Source organism: Gavialis gangeticus, unplaced genomic scaffold (genome assembly GCF_001723915.1).
Source record: "Gavialis gangeticus isolate Ggan-Ray unplaced genomic scaffold, GavGan_comp1, whole genome shotgun sequence".
Classification (NCBI taxonomy): Eukaryota; Metazoa; Chordata; order Crocodylia; family Gavialidae; genus Gavialis; species Gavialis gangeticus.
Window position 1 is genome coordinate 84,439,993 of NW_017729033.1, and position 14,673 is coordinate 84,454,665.

Genomic DNA, 14,673 nt, shown 5'->3' on the forward strand with positions numbered 1-14,673 from the left:
CCCTGCCCCTTCCCCTTCCCATCCATAGACTTACCAGCTTGGCACTCTCTACACGTGCCAGAAGAAAAAATCCTGAGATTTGATCTCTCTATCAGGAGATCACGAGTCAGAGTTAATTTGACTTGGAAATCAGGAGTCTCATGATTTTTTCATGAAAGTTGGCATTACTGACACTCTTTAGACTGCCAGTAGGCCTGAAGCTACTTGGTATAGTCCTGACAGTCCATGGCATAAATATGGCAAATGACATAATGAATTGCAAATTCTGAGCAGTCTTGGTATCTCTCAAAAATAGAAAGAGATTTAAAGTGGCCACCTTCAGGCACAATGCCTGATAAGAATGCAGCAATACCTCTCCCATTCCCTCTCCCAGTATTATTCACTTGTTGGCTCAACAGCAGTTTTCAGCTATCAATAAACTGAATTTGCTACCGCTACAAACTGTTGTACAGGTTCAAATTAGATAGCTTGAATGTGTGGAATGCAAATGTATGTAGTGATGTAGGAGGTATGGTATGTAATATGGAATTTTATATGATTTTTAATTAGTTTTCAGGGAGCTTTAAGAGGAAGAGGTACTTTGTATGCAATGGATTCCAATAAAAAGCTTATAAGTACCAGAAATTGTAGCAGAGATGTTGATACCTAGCTTTTATATACCACTTTTTATATGCTGATCTCATTTTTTTTTTTTACGAATGTCTTCCCCCCCCATCCCAAATTCATTTTAAATGCAGGAAAACTAAGGAATGGAGAAAGTAAAACAATCAGTTATATTCTGTTCTAAGTATATGACAATGCTGTGGTATCTTGAGAGCAATGGTTATTTTAATTCTTCTGTATTTCCCTAGTAAGAGGGAAAATATATGGCAATGCTGTGATATCTTGAGAACAGTGGTTAATTTAATTCCTTTATATTTTCCTAGTAAGAAGGAGAACTCAATTTTACATATGTAGAAGAGAACTCTATGAGAATGTATTTTTTATTTTTACAAAAAAGTAAAAATAAAAAGTAAAAGGTTTTCTAGGTTATGGTTGGTAAGTGCTGATTAATGTTGAATTTGGTAACCAGTGATTGTGGATTATCGGTTCCATTTCAAAATTAAATTAAAAAAAGATTGCTTGTTCTAATGACATATTACTTTGCCTGACTTATCAGATTTCCTTCATGCATAAATTTTGTGCATCAAAAATCCAGGACTGTTTATAACTTGTGTATTGTCTCTTTTAGCCTAGATTATATACAGTAGGATTTCCATCTGTAACCCCGAAAGGGAAGAGGAAAAATGAGAAGTATCTAAAAACAGGCCATTCTTCACATCGACAGAATATCCAGAAATCGGAAATCGTGGCTGGCCAAAATAAAATGGGGAAAAAAAATCCCCATAAATTAGCATTCTGTGTTGGAGATCTGCACATGATCAGCCATGCTTTCCGGATAAGTCTGTCTGTTGGTTGTTGCCATGGCTACAAAAAGCCAGTGGAACCCAATGAACTGTCTGCAGCATTGCTGAAAGGATCAGCCATTTTGCTTATGGAAAACAGTGTGACATATTATGCTGTGCTTTACCATGGAATAAACAAAAAATCTATTCAGAGGAAACAGAGGAGAAGATGAGGGAATAATTACTATAGCTGAGAATGCCTACACGCTGCCATCTTGACAAGCTGGTGACGGCTCATTCCCATTAGCTGATCAGGGAAGGTGGAATGCAGAGTGATAATGCTGCATATCTGCTGTCAGGCTGGGGAGTAGGTTTTTTGTCTTGTAAAGGCAAGGTTTCACTGCAATGTTATCTCAACCACTCGCGAGCTGCTCCGAGTGAAAGCTGGTGACCCAAAAGAAGGGTGTTGCCCTCTCCCAACATTGTTCTTGTGCTCTGCTGTTTAATATGAGCAAGCACCACTGTAGAAGCAGGTGTGCGATTCAGATAGGCTCTGTATTGTCGGCTGTACAAACCGCCCTCTCAGGTTTACATGCTTCTCATTAACAGATTGTTGGCTTAGGAGCTTCTGCTTCTGGACTTAGACCAAGAGGCTGCTGTACATCTCTGCTTGTGTGAAAGAGGTAAGCTTTTGTTTGCTTGGTTTCAATTTTATAGAAAATACTTGCATGAAGTTTTGCTCAAAGTAGCATCTCAAATGTATTCCTATTAAAAGTGACTTGTTAATGCTTGTATTTAATGATTTTGATCATATTATGGTTTATTTGTATGCTGTAGTGTAATGTAACAATAAAAATGCTTCCTATTTTGAGAAAAAAAATAGGTAGTGAACAAATCTTATGCACATTTCACATATACACAACAGGGATTTTATGCATCCTGCTATGATTTTATATTGTAAGGATTACATGGGATATCAAACATTATAGAACTGAGAAACATTTTGTTTGTAAAACCTTAAAATCCTTGATTCTCTCAGCATTCAAATACATGCATTGTTCTCTGTCTTAATAATGTAGCTAGATTTAAATTGTCCAACTGCTGTGTGCAGTATGTAGGTCATAATAGAAAGCAGCTTTTGCACTAGGCTTTCTTTATAGAATGTATCCCCCAGCACTGTGTTTGATTAGTTTCTGGTACTTGTACTGTTAGGAGTCTAGGTATTAAAGGCAGCTCACACCTCCTTTTCAAAGATATCGTGCATACCATGCTAACACAGAGCACAACACACCCATTGTGTCCCTCAGTTTGGCATTGAGTAAAAGAAAGGAAGCCAGCACTCCACATGGACAACAAGCACCAGCTATAGTTTAAGACAGCTAAACTTCTATTCTTGCGCACCCTTACCAGCAGCTGGTCCACTAAGAGACAGACAATAAAAAGGCTTAGACAAACGCACAGAAATATTTGAACAGGGTGTTTCTGGTGAATGGCTGTGTGCTAATAATATGGACCATCAGTTCCCAAACGAATTGTCCCTTGATGCACACATGATACATATCCTAATAAAGAATCTCAGAAACGGAGAGCAGTTATGAGGACAGAACTAGGTCAATAAAACCACAGCGCATTGGTGCAGCCAATGATCAGCTAATCTTTAAAATATGTTAAATAATGGCATTTCAGCCCAGAGTTGTTAAGAATGCTCTTACAGAACAACATAATTTCTGACTTAATAAAATAATGAAAAGCTGAAATGCTTTAAATTCTATACACGGACAGTTAAAATTTAAACAGCAATTCAAATTCATTTCTTGCAAACTGCTAATAATATGTTTGCATTCACTTCTAATTCACAGTTGTGTAGGTTTAAATCCTACTGAGCTAACTTGTATGCTTGGACTATAGAAAGGGCATTAGATTAATCAGTAAAAGCCCCACTCCTTAGTTACATTGTTTAACTAGTAACCAGTCAGTATTCTATAGATGGTACTGTAATTGGGAGGCAAAGTCTAAGACCATTTCTAATTTTTTTTTTAAATATGCGCCATAAAGTGAACACGTTGAGCCAGTGCACAGAAAATATGACTTTACATTTGAAATCACTGGCATAGGACCAGAAATTGCTTTAGCTTCCTCCTTCAAATCACTCCCTCAAAAAGCCATATCTTCCCTGAATCAGGTCTGCTTGTTTCCTTACCAGTCATCCTCCCTTAGGCTCTGTCTCTTATCTGTTCTGTTTCCATATTTAGCCTAGTAGGTGTTGTGCAGGTAAGTTTGTGTGTGGGTGTGATTAACTTCTGCTACAAAAAGAATGGGTGGAGCTAAAACTTGAAAAATGCATTAACATTCTTCAGGTAAAACCACTAAAAACAATTTGAACTTCTACTTTATAATGGAAATGCTAAGTATTCATAAGCAATAAAATCCAAAACATAATGCACTTTTAAGTCACAGGTAGACTGGGCTCCTACTGTCAAGAAGTACAGGCAAAATACTAAGAAAAAATAAGGGTGGTTGTAAAGATATCTCATACAAGCAAAAATGAAAGGTGCTTATATGAAAAAATGATAGAGAATAGTGAGTTCTGTATTTTGTTAGATTTTTTTTTACTACTTTTCCTTGCCTCTCTGCTCATGCCAATTCCCAGCTTTGCTTCTAGTGCTCTTAACATCCTTCATTGCTGACCTTCATTCCTCTCCAACACATACATGAGCAGTTCATAGACAGATAAACAGATGACTTTAAGTGCCTTGTAGATGCTGCTGAATAGTTAGGTTTTCAAGAAGAATTTAAATGTGTAGGAGGAAAAAAAGCCATTTGGAGAAATGCAATGGAAGCCAAATTTTATGTTGTACAAATATAAACTGAAGATGGAATCTAATTTTTAATAGAAACATAAAAGGGGGGGGAGGGGAGGAGGAGGGGGATGCTTTGCCTGACCTGCTAAGGTGTATCTAAAAAGGAATCTATAGAAGAATTTGAAGATAATTTAATGTATAAAGAAAACTGATAGATACAAAAAGGTATAAGTCCACCTATAAAAAAGGGACATTTTACCTCAGTTGAAATCACGAAATTTTGCCATGGAATTCAGTGGCAAGATTTCACCTAAGGCATGCTAATACTTCAGATATCTGTACATTATGGAATGCAGCAAGTGTGGAGGTGGGGGGAAACCTTGTAGAATAGGGTTAGCATTGCACTCCTCTCTCTCTATGACAGTGGTTCTCAGCCTTTTCAGACTTAAGACACTCCTCATTAGACTCAAAACACCCTATGAAAAATGCCTGCAGTAGTGTAATTATCTGTATTATCTGCAGTAGTGTAAAGCACAGGAACCACAATATTTTTTTCTGAATACATGCACTCTCAAAAATGACCCAGAGCTTGTTCTAAGGAGATTCAGTCAGCAGGTCCCTATGTTGTTATTTGTTTAGTGAGATTCATGTGGTCAAAAAGTACATAGTAAAACAAATCAAAAGGACCTCACCATGAAGAATCCAAGCCCAAACATTTGATGCCTTTGCCATAACTGTCAAAGAGTGGCTAAAAGTACTTTGTAAAAGATGGTGGGTAAGGATTGGGTGGCATACAGGAGCAAGGTGAAGTACTAGTATGCATGACGATTGAGTAACAGTAAATGCCAGATTCCAGAGGTGGATTAATGAGCAGGCACACAAGGCCCAGGCTCAGGACTCCCTGAAGCAGAAGGCCCCACTAATTACAAGATAAACCCTAAGGTCTCAAATAGGAAACTGCAGTGTCAAGGGTGTTCTGACTTGTAGTGGTGTTTCTGAGTTTGCAGCAGGATAACCCTTCCATTATTTTTCTGTAGTCAAAAAAAGGAGTGCAAGCTAAGAGCTGGCATTTTTCATAGGGTGTTTTGAGTCTAATGCGGGGTGCCTTAAGTCTGAAAAGGTTGAGAACCACTGTCATAGAGAGAGGAGTGCAATGCTAACCCAATTCTACAAGGGTTCCACTCCCCCCCCCCTTACATTTCTGCCTTTTAACTATGTAACCAAATATGAAATATTGACAGTATTCTCAATATTATATTATGGGTGGTGGTGAAGGCAGTTGTTTTGGGCCTCATGCTTTTTGGGCCAGGGTCACCAAGAATTTTTGGGGGCCTGCAGAGATAAGATGTCATACTATGCAATTACACTCCTACCCTGAAAGACCTTCCTGTACCATCTAAAATAGTAAGAAAGACAAATCAGCTATGAGGTAGTGCCTAAGTAGGCAAATGATATCAAATTTGATAACTGACTCATTTCTGAATAATGGTAAAATAATAATTTTGCCTGCATAATAATACTGGAATATACCTTGCATATTATAATATCACATATTTTACATTGGTACTTTACTTGAGGATCTGTAGTGTGGCAGTTGCTGTGTGTTAAGGAATGTGCAGATTTTTTTTCTTGCATCCTACTGTATAGCTATATATTTTTTCCAATTTCATTATTTCAGTTTTGCTTAAGTACCTTACTCATGGCCTGCTGCTGTGTTTCTCTCTGAGTTGCTTATATATAAACACAACGTACACATATATGACTCTTTGCCACATTACATGGCATGATAACCTGTGCAACCTACTGATTCTGTAGATCCTCATCCTTTGTTCCATCTACTATAAATGTTGCCCAGGTATGTAGCTTTTCTATTCAAAACACTATAAAAATAGTGCAGTACTAGAATTGTTCAAAAAAGTGTATTGAGAACTGAAAAATTGTGTAGTACTAGAATTGTGCAAAAAAGTATAATGAGAGCTGAAAAATTGTCAAACTTCCCTGAAAAGTTTTCACAGATTCACAGAAGTTTAGGGCTGGAAAGGACCTCATGAGATCATCGGGTCCAGCCCCCCTGCTCTGGGCAGGAAAGACTGCTGAGGTCAAATAACCCCAGCAAGGTGTGCAAACAGTTTACTTTTGCAGATCTCCAGGGTTGGTGCCTATATCACCCCCGCTAGGAGTCTGTTCCAGGGTCTGGACACAGTTCATGATGACGCAAAGTAAAATGCACAAGACTCTTTAAAAAAGGGCAAGTATATGATACAAAATGTTATGGAGTACATAAATGGGGACACCATAAGATAATCATAAAGATAAGTAAGATCACTAAAATGCTGAGCAAAGTAACTTAAAAGAGAATTTCTGAATAATGGTATTCATGAACTACAGTGTAACCGTGCTCTATTGTGTGTGAGAGCTCTGACATACAGTATCTCTACCCTCACCCCTACCCCTACCGGTACCTTTTGTTACATTCACATGTGTTGAGCCATGATGACCAACAACATTTCACAACCAATGCTGCTCTGAAGGACTTTCCAAAACAAAATGGAGCCCTTTCCTTCTGTTTCCAGTTCCTCACTCTAATTGGATTCTTGTTTTGTTGTGTATTCTGCGCTGTTCTTTCATTGTGCCTTGATTCATCCACCCTTAAACTCATCACCCTCACTCAGCCCCAGGGCTTGCCCTGAAGAGCACAGACCTAATTATAGTTGATGGACTGGGCTGTTCTCTTGATGACTGGCTGTTTTTTAGAACTGATATGAAGGCTCCTGGAGCTTAAAATTTTTGTTACCACTTTAAACAAAAAAAAAAGTCTTTCACTTTACAGTTATTTTGGATAAGTAATGTTGTTTATTTTGGTAAGAACTTACAATTTTCCAAGCAAACTCACAACATTTTAAGACTGAAAGCTATTGTTTCTAAAAAGACACCATATTTTCATGCCTCACTCACTTGAAAATTAAGTAAACTAATCAGTGACTGTTGATAATTATTGCATATTTAATTGAGCTGATTATTATTCAGTAAATAAATATATTTACAGCATTAAAATAAAACAATACCCCTTTGTAATGTGTATAATATTTGTTTTCTTAAGTTCTCTTTTACTTTACTTTACCAATACCTTATGTAAAAAGGCAGAAATAGCTGGGGAAAGCTGAGAAAGATAATCAATGATTGTAGTTCTCAGTGCTGAAAATAAAGTGAACCAGACCCCTGTAGGCATATCAAAACAAGGAAATGGATCAATGTTTAAAGATCTAATGGGGCTGCTAACAGCAGATCAGTAACTAAGGATGAAGGTCAAAATAAATGAAGAGTTTTTAAAAAATGTGGATGAAATAATGGATATATGGGGGGTCCAATTCTCCATTCAGATTCTGCCAGTAAAATTCAGGCGGTGAAATGCCAGCAATGGAAACTAAGAAATGGTAAAATTTTGAAGCCAACTGAAGAACTCAAAAATGTTATAGCTCAGCCCACAAAGAGGAACAGCAGTCTAGGAGGGGGCACAACCAGGGACAAGCTAGAGGAATGTGCTTGTCCAGCATATTCCTGTGCAGCTTCTATCGTGTGAAGACTTCTGTTTAACCCTAAGCTTAATATAGCGATGTTTCACTGCATACAGAAACCTTTAAGGAGAACAAGTGGTGTATTTATCTTGTGGAAAGAAGTATGGATTGAAATGATCCACAAAACATGAATGTATAATAAAAAAAGAGAAGTCACTGTGTAGAGATTATAAAATCTTGGGGTAGCATAATGGAAAATTAGGGTTGGAAAGGACTTCAGGAGGTCATCTAATCCAACACTGTGCTCAAAGCAGGACAAGCACCAATTAAATCATCCCACCTTTGTCTGCTTGGGTCTTAAAAAGCTCTCTGGGTAGAGATTCCACAACCTTTCTGGGTGGTGTGTTCCAATGCTTTATTACCCTCCTAGTGACAAAGTTTTTCCTAATATCTGACCTGAGCTTCCCTTGCTGCAAGTTGAAGCCATTATTCCTTATCTGTCACCTGCCACCACTAAGAACAGTCTAGCTCCATCATCTTTGGAACCACCCTTCAGGTAGTTGAAGGCTGAAGATGCAGATAGAAGAAAATCCAACAAGGCATTTAAGTTCCTCGTATCTGCTGGGTTCCCCCCTTCCCACTAAATGAACAACAGTGGAATAGTACCTTGACAAAGGCATTTTGGAATACAATGGAATGAGAAAAAGCAACTTGATACTGTAATACTTGAGTACAATGTAGAAGATGTATGAAGTGTAATAGTAGGAATGATCTAAAAGATTCTATAAAAACTAATGAGACTGAATGCCTAAATGGGCTATAGAGAAGAAGCTGAGCATATAATTTCGAAGCCATAATACAATATTAAGATTTTACTACTGTCTTGTTGACTAGGAACATAACAAAATAATACTTAATACTAAAGGATATAAAAAAGGCAACAAATTTTAATGAAATAGTAAATGATAGTTGATTACATTTAGCAGCACATAAGTTGAATTGAACCTCTAAAATGAACAAGGTTTAGAGACAGAATGTATTGACACCTTAAAAACTATTTACTGGCAATGTGAGTTTCACAAAATGAGCTTCTCTTGACTCAGTTCCAAGTAACGAATAAGAATTGTCTCAAGGAATAAATTTATAGAGTCTCTAAATATACTGCCCCCATCTTGATAACTGTCAGTATCCATAAAGAAGATACTGTTCCACAGGTCATCAAACTGTAGGAATGAGTGAAGTTGAATATGGTAATTACACATTTTTTGCTCATGATAGCAAAGGAAGGGGGCATTCAATAACTGAAAAGGCAATGAATGTTAATGCATGAATGTTTGACATAACTGAGCCTGTGGAACTCATTGCAACAAAATATCACTGGGAGCATCTACACATGTGCTTTGCTGCAGAGTTGACTAATTAGCTCTGCAGTAAAGCATCACCATCTACACTACACTATCTTATGGTGCAATTAATTAATAGTATTAGGGCACAGTAGATTAATTAATTGCACCATAAGATAGTGCTGTCAGGAACAGTACTATCTTACAGCATAGTTACTTATTGTGCTAAAGCACATATGTAGATGGTGTCTGGGGCTGGCTGGGGTATAAGTGTGCCAAAGTGTGGGGGCTGCCTGCCACCCAGCCCCACACTTTAGCATCTTCGTGCCCCAGCCAGCCCCAACACTGCCCAATGTTGGCACCTGTGCCTCCTGGCAGACTGGGGCTGCTCTTCCCCGGCTGAAACTGGTGAGGTCCTGGGCTCAGTGTCTGCATGTGCATCCTGGATCGCAGCAGTTTGAGCATCTACACATGCCAGTAAGGTGCCATGATAAACTCCAGCACAATCTGTACCAAAGTTTATTGACTTTTCACTTATTTAATGTCCCCTTGCTTTGCCATGGGCAAAGGATGTATATAATTACTGTATTCAACTTCAGCCATTCCTTCAGCTTAGTTCTGCTGATCTGTAGAACAATATCTCCCTTATGGATACTGCATACAGTATTATGCCTACAACCACTAGGTGCATCTGCATGAGATATTTATTGCCTAGCTGCCTAATTAGCTCTGCAGTAAATGTATCAGCATCTACATGTGCGCCCCTATTAGGGAACAGTAAACTAACAAACTGTGCCACAGGTTAGTACTTGTAAAAATTAATTGCATATGTAGACGCATCCACTGAGACCAAGAGTTCTGCAGGACTACAAAAATAGTTAACTGGGCTTTGTAAATGAGAATAGGGCCATTAGGCATCTAAATTGACTGACTTTAAAACTTCAGCTAGGAGTCTGCAAAAAATTCTAGCCATAGACTTTTTTTTAAACAAATGTTCTCTTTAAACTCTGACAAATAAAGGTAAAAAAATAACCTATTCATTAGACCATAAACCAGTTAGTACTTTATAATAATCAGTAATTGCCTGTTAATCAGGGTATTCCATAATTACCCAATACAGAATATTTTTTATCATTTCCTCTGAAACAACTTCTAGTAATCATATAGAGACATGTTAATGGAGAAAATAGTCCTCAGTCATGGGCAACTGGTCCCCCCCGACACTGGTCAGCAACTGGTGGGGTGGATCCTTCGACGGCCAATCTCACCAACTGGTGGGGCAGTCCCACAGCAGCCAATCTCACTCATCAATTCCAGAAGCGGCATGGCCACTTTTGCTGGCTGTCCCACTTCCTGGCCAGCCCCTGTGCACCCCCTACGCATCGCCACTGTCCTCAGTGCTGATTTGGCATGGCATTTCCTATGTCTCCATGCTTGTTGTTAAAACCCCATGAAATCACTAAGGAGGTTTAAGTAATGAAGTTCAGAAACAGCTCAAGTTTTCTGAGATGTATACTAGGGCTGTGCGAAACTTCAGTCGCTGATTTGATTCAGTGGAGATTTGGTCCGATTTGGTGGCCAAAACTCTGCATCCAAATCAAATTGGGAGACCCTTTAGTCTTTCCACATCAAATCTGAACCCTCTGAATTGATTGAGAGAGATTCAGAAAGATTTGATGATTTGGAGATAGACAGCTTTAAATGTTTTTTCTACATACCTCAAGGTACCAGGTGGCTTGTGAATGCTGAGATGGTGGGGTGGATGGAGCGCCCCACAGGAGTGCAGGGAGTTCTCCAGCATGCTTGGCAGCAGACATGGGAGTGGACCAGAAGTACTTCTGTTCCACTTCCAGGTCTGCCAGGAAGCGTGCAAAGGGTCTCCCCCATAACCCCCTGGCTTGGCGACTGGTGCCTCCTGGGTCTGTGGGGGCACCTGGGGTCCCCCCATGGCTGACTGCTGAGCTAGGAGGTTTTGGGGGGCTATGGGGGCCTACGTACTAAGTGGACCAGAAGTACTTCCAGTCTACTTCCGGGTTCATCGCCAAGCATAAGCCCCCCTACCTCCCCATGCTCCTGTGGGATGCTCCATTTGCCCCACCATCACAGCATTCACGAGCCATGCCTGGTACCTCAAGGTATGTAGAAAAAACATTTAAAGCTGAGTCTATGGCCGAATCGCTGATTCTCCAAATCAACATTGAATCTTCAGATTTGGATTTGGCCGAATCTAATCAAGACGGTGATCCAAATCAACTAATCGAATCACTGTCCCCAATTTGGGCCAAATGCAAATCGAATATGACCCATTTCACACACCTCTAATGTATACCACAGTGAATGACACCATATGAATACATACATGATGCTTCCCTTTTGAACATAAGGGACCACATTGCTAAACATTCTTCTAGGCACTAGCATGCTTTAACTTTCTTGACATTTTGATACAGGTATGGTCTAACTGACATCTTGATATTTTAGATTTTACTATTTAGAAAGGACAAATAAGCACAGTGAAAAATGTTTAGTATCTCACAGGTATTAACCAACTGCTGTTTCAGATCAGTTATGCTAGTTTATACATTTTAATGCTAGGTCCTTCCATGATAGAGCCCAACAGTTGCTATGCCACTATTTGGGATTTTCTGTTTTGTTTATTTTTTATTTATTTGTGTTTTTGTAGTTCCAAAAACTACATGCACTGCAATACTCCCACAGAGCTCAAACTCAGGCAAATTTCAATATATTACTCTTTTTTAGGAGAAAATTGTACTTTCTGGGAAGCTGTAGAGAAGTATGATTTATTTAAAGCTGACTGATATTGATATTATCAAATAATTGATTGATATTGTCAAATAATTTATTTTTGACACGTAATTGATATTGATATTTCTCGCAAATATTTATTACAAATAATTGATATTGTCAAATATTGATATTGTCAGATAATTTATTGATATTGTCCAATAATTTGCCATGAAGTATAGAAGTGCTACTATGTTACAACAAAGTCAGATGTGGACACATTGGACACTAAAGTAGCCTTAGGTTTAGTCTTATATTTTGACATACATTGAATAACTAGACCTCTTCCTTAAAGGTCACTTTACAGATAGATGCGTTATGATCTTACCACCTGCCTTTTAAACAAGCCTACAGGAAAAGGTTTTTAATTTCTCATTTACATAGCTGCAGATTTACACATTCATCATGCTTTTAAAAATGGCATTTGATTCAGATGACTCTGGCTGATTTATGGCTTCGTATTTGAGTAAAGGCCAGATTTGGGACACGCGCTGTATTATCAGAACAATTAGCCCTCAGAAAAATTCTTGGAGGTCTGCACCTGTTCTAGTTAATACACACCAGACTAAAACACTGTCTCATAGTGTAGTGAAACATTAGGAAAATGCCTGCCAACTTAACTGCTATAATTTACAGTAGAATTCTCATGAGTGTAAGAATAAAATGGTTGCAGAGAAAATGCAGAGTCACTGACCACATTTTCCTAGCATTTAGTGTTGCAGAAATTATACATTTTAAATACATATTTTTTCAAAATAAAACAGACAAGTAAGTATAAATGTACAAATCACTCAAACTCAAGTTTCAGGAGTTTCTATTCCAGTTGACGATGTAACAGCTTGTTCTGCATGTGTGTGCAGCTCCGAGTTGGGGTTTGTAGTAGGCACTACTACTGTCTCACTAATCAGGATTCAGTTCTCCTCGAGCATTAGTAAATTCTTTTTGTCAGGAGTTATTTACCAGGAAGTGGACAAGCAAGGGTATCCCAGGGCTAAGCTTCCGCTATGGCAGGTTTTTTTTTCTGTGACCCATTAGTTAGTTAGTTCTGTACTGTATTGGCATCAAAGGACTACATCAGGACTGAGGCTTCGTTGTGTTAGGCACTGTGTAAACAAAACCAAATGTAAGTTCCAGCTCAAAGGTCTTACAGTTTGCATTAAAACACCATACAGCAAGAGTGTAATATACACTGCCATTCCCTCCAGCAGTTTAAGGGCGGATCTGGAGGGGGTGCAGTAGTGTAGTTGCACCTCCTCCCCACCTTTTGATTTGTGTTCCACCCAAAGTTTAAAACCAACTGCCTGACAGGGGCAGCAACATTTCTATTCAGACAGCAGTGCGAGAGTCAATTAACTTCATGGTTCATTGTAATGTACAACCTGCTCTCCTTTTTAATGGCCTTGGCATTCCGCTAATTAAGCTATCCTTTCTTCTGCAAGTCTGCCATCTATTAGCTGCTCCTCTTAATGTAGCTTCTGTTTCACAGCCCTGCAAACTGTTCTTAACTCCAGCTAAAACATCATCTGAGGTGTGCAAACATTAACTCGGGTGAACATCACCTCAAATGTGGAAATAACTTTCAGCAAAGCATTGGATGCATTGTTAAGACGCTCAGATAGACTAGATTTTATTTCATGAATTTAAAAGAGTTATCTATTTAATTCTAATGAAAACAGGACCAAAGAAACAACATTTTTGATTATTTTTGGCTATTTTGTTGTGTTTCTATATATGATGTAGCAAATTAATCCACATTCCAATACACTTATCCCTGTTTTTGCTTTGATCTTGACCTGAATAATATAGCTGTAGGCCCCTAGCATGTTTGTATAAAGTTTCTAGGTTTGGGGAGGGGCATGGGGTGGGGTATTTGTTTTTTAACCTGGAGAAAAATGTATGTTGTATCTATATATGATGTACCACACCATCTGTACCCCCCACTTTTTTTCCAAAATCCTAGATTTGCCCATCATAGTGTGTGTGTGTCTCTCTGTGTGTGTCTTTTTAAAATAAATATCTTATGACCCCACCCAGCTGACTTCCACCCAGCCTTGGAGTTATTTCACAAGTATCTTAGAGACAGCACAGCAAAAGTGAATCTTGAAGCTGTGGTTGAACAAGGAGCAGACAACATTAAGGTAGATTAGTACAGGGAGGGCCCTGTTTGCAAACAGGACATGGTGAAGTATCATAGAATCAATGAGTTGGAAGGGACCTAGACAGATCATCGAGTCCAACCCCCCTGCCATGGGCAGGAATGAGCAGTGGGGGTGGGAGGGGTCATAAGACCCCAGCCAGGTGCCTATCCAGTCTCCTCTTGAAGATTTCCAGGGAAGGTGAGAGCACCACCTGTCTGGGAAGCCTATTCCAGGCTCTGGCCACCCTTACAGTGAAGTAGTTCTTCCTAATATCTAACCTAAACCTATCCTCCCTCAGCTTGTGGCCATTGTTCCTGGTGACTTCAACAGGGGCCCTGGTAAACATACTGTCCCCGAGTTCCTGCTGCTGGCCCCTGATAAGGTTGTAGGCAGCCACAAGATCCCCCCTCAGTCTCCTCTTGCAGAGACTGAAGAGATTCAGGTCCCTCAGCCTCTCCTCATAGGGCTGGCCATGGAGGCCCTCAACCATACAAGTGGCCCTCCTCTGGACCCTCTCCAGGTTCTCCACGTCCCTCTTGAAGTGTGGGGCCCAGAACTGGACACAGTACTCCAGCTGTGGCCTGACCAGCACCACATAGAGGGGGAGCAAGACCTCTCTGGACTTGTTAGTGATGCCCCTGTTCATGCATGACAGGGTGTGGTTGGCTCTGCCTATTGCTTCGTCG

The 14,673-nt window shown here is 39.3% G+C and overlaps 1 protein-coding gene across 4 annotated transcripts in view; it reads left to right on the forward strand.

The window, feature by feature from the left end:
* The first annotated feature begins 1,312 nt into the window (after nucleotides 1-1,312).
* SORBS2 (sorbin and SH3 domain containing 2) overlaps nucleotides 1,313-14,673 on the forward strand; it is a 298,880-nt gene continuing 285,519 nt past the window's right edge. Inside the window, exon 1 of one of the 4 annotated variants that reach the window (XM_019525918.1) lies at nucleotides 1,313-2,068. The gene's annotated coding sequence lies outside the window, so the exon portion shown is untranslated. The remainder of the gene's footprint in view (nucleotides 2,069-14,673) is intronic. The other 3 variants (XM_019525915.1, XM_019525917.1, XM_019525919.1) reach the window with 3 other exon arrangements.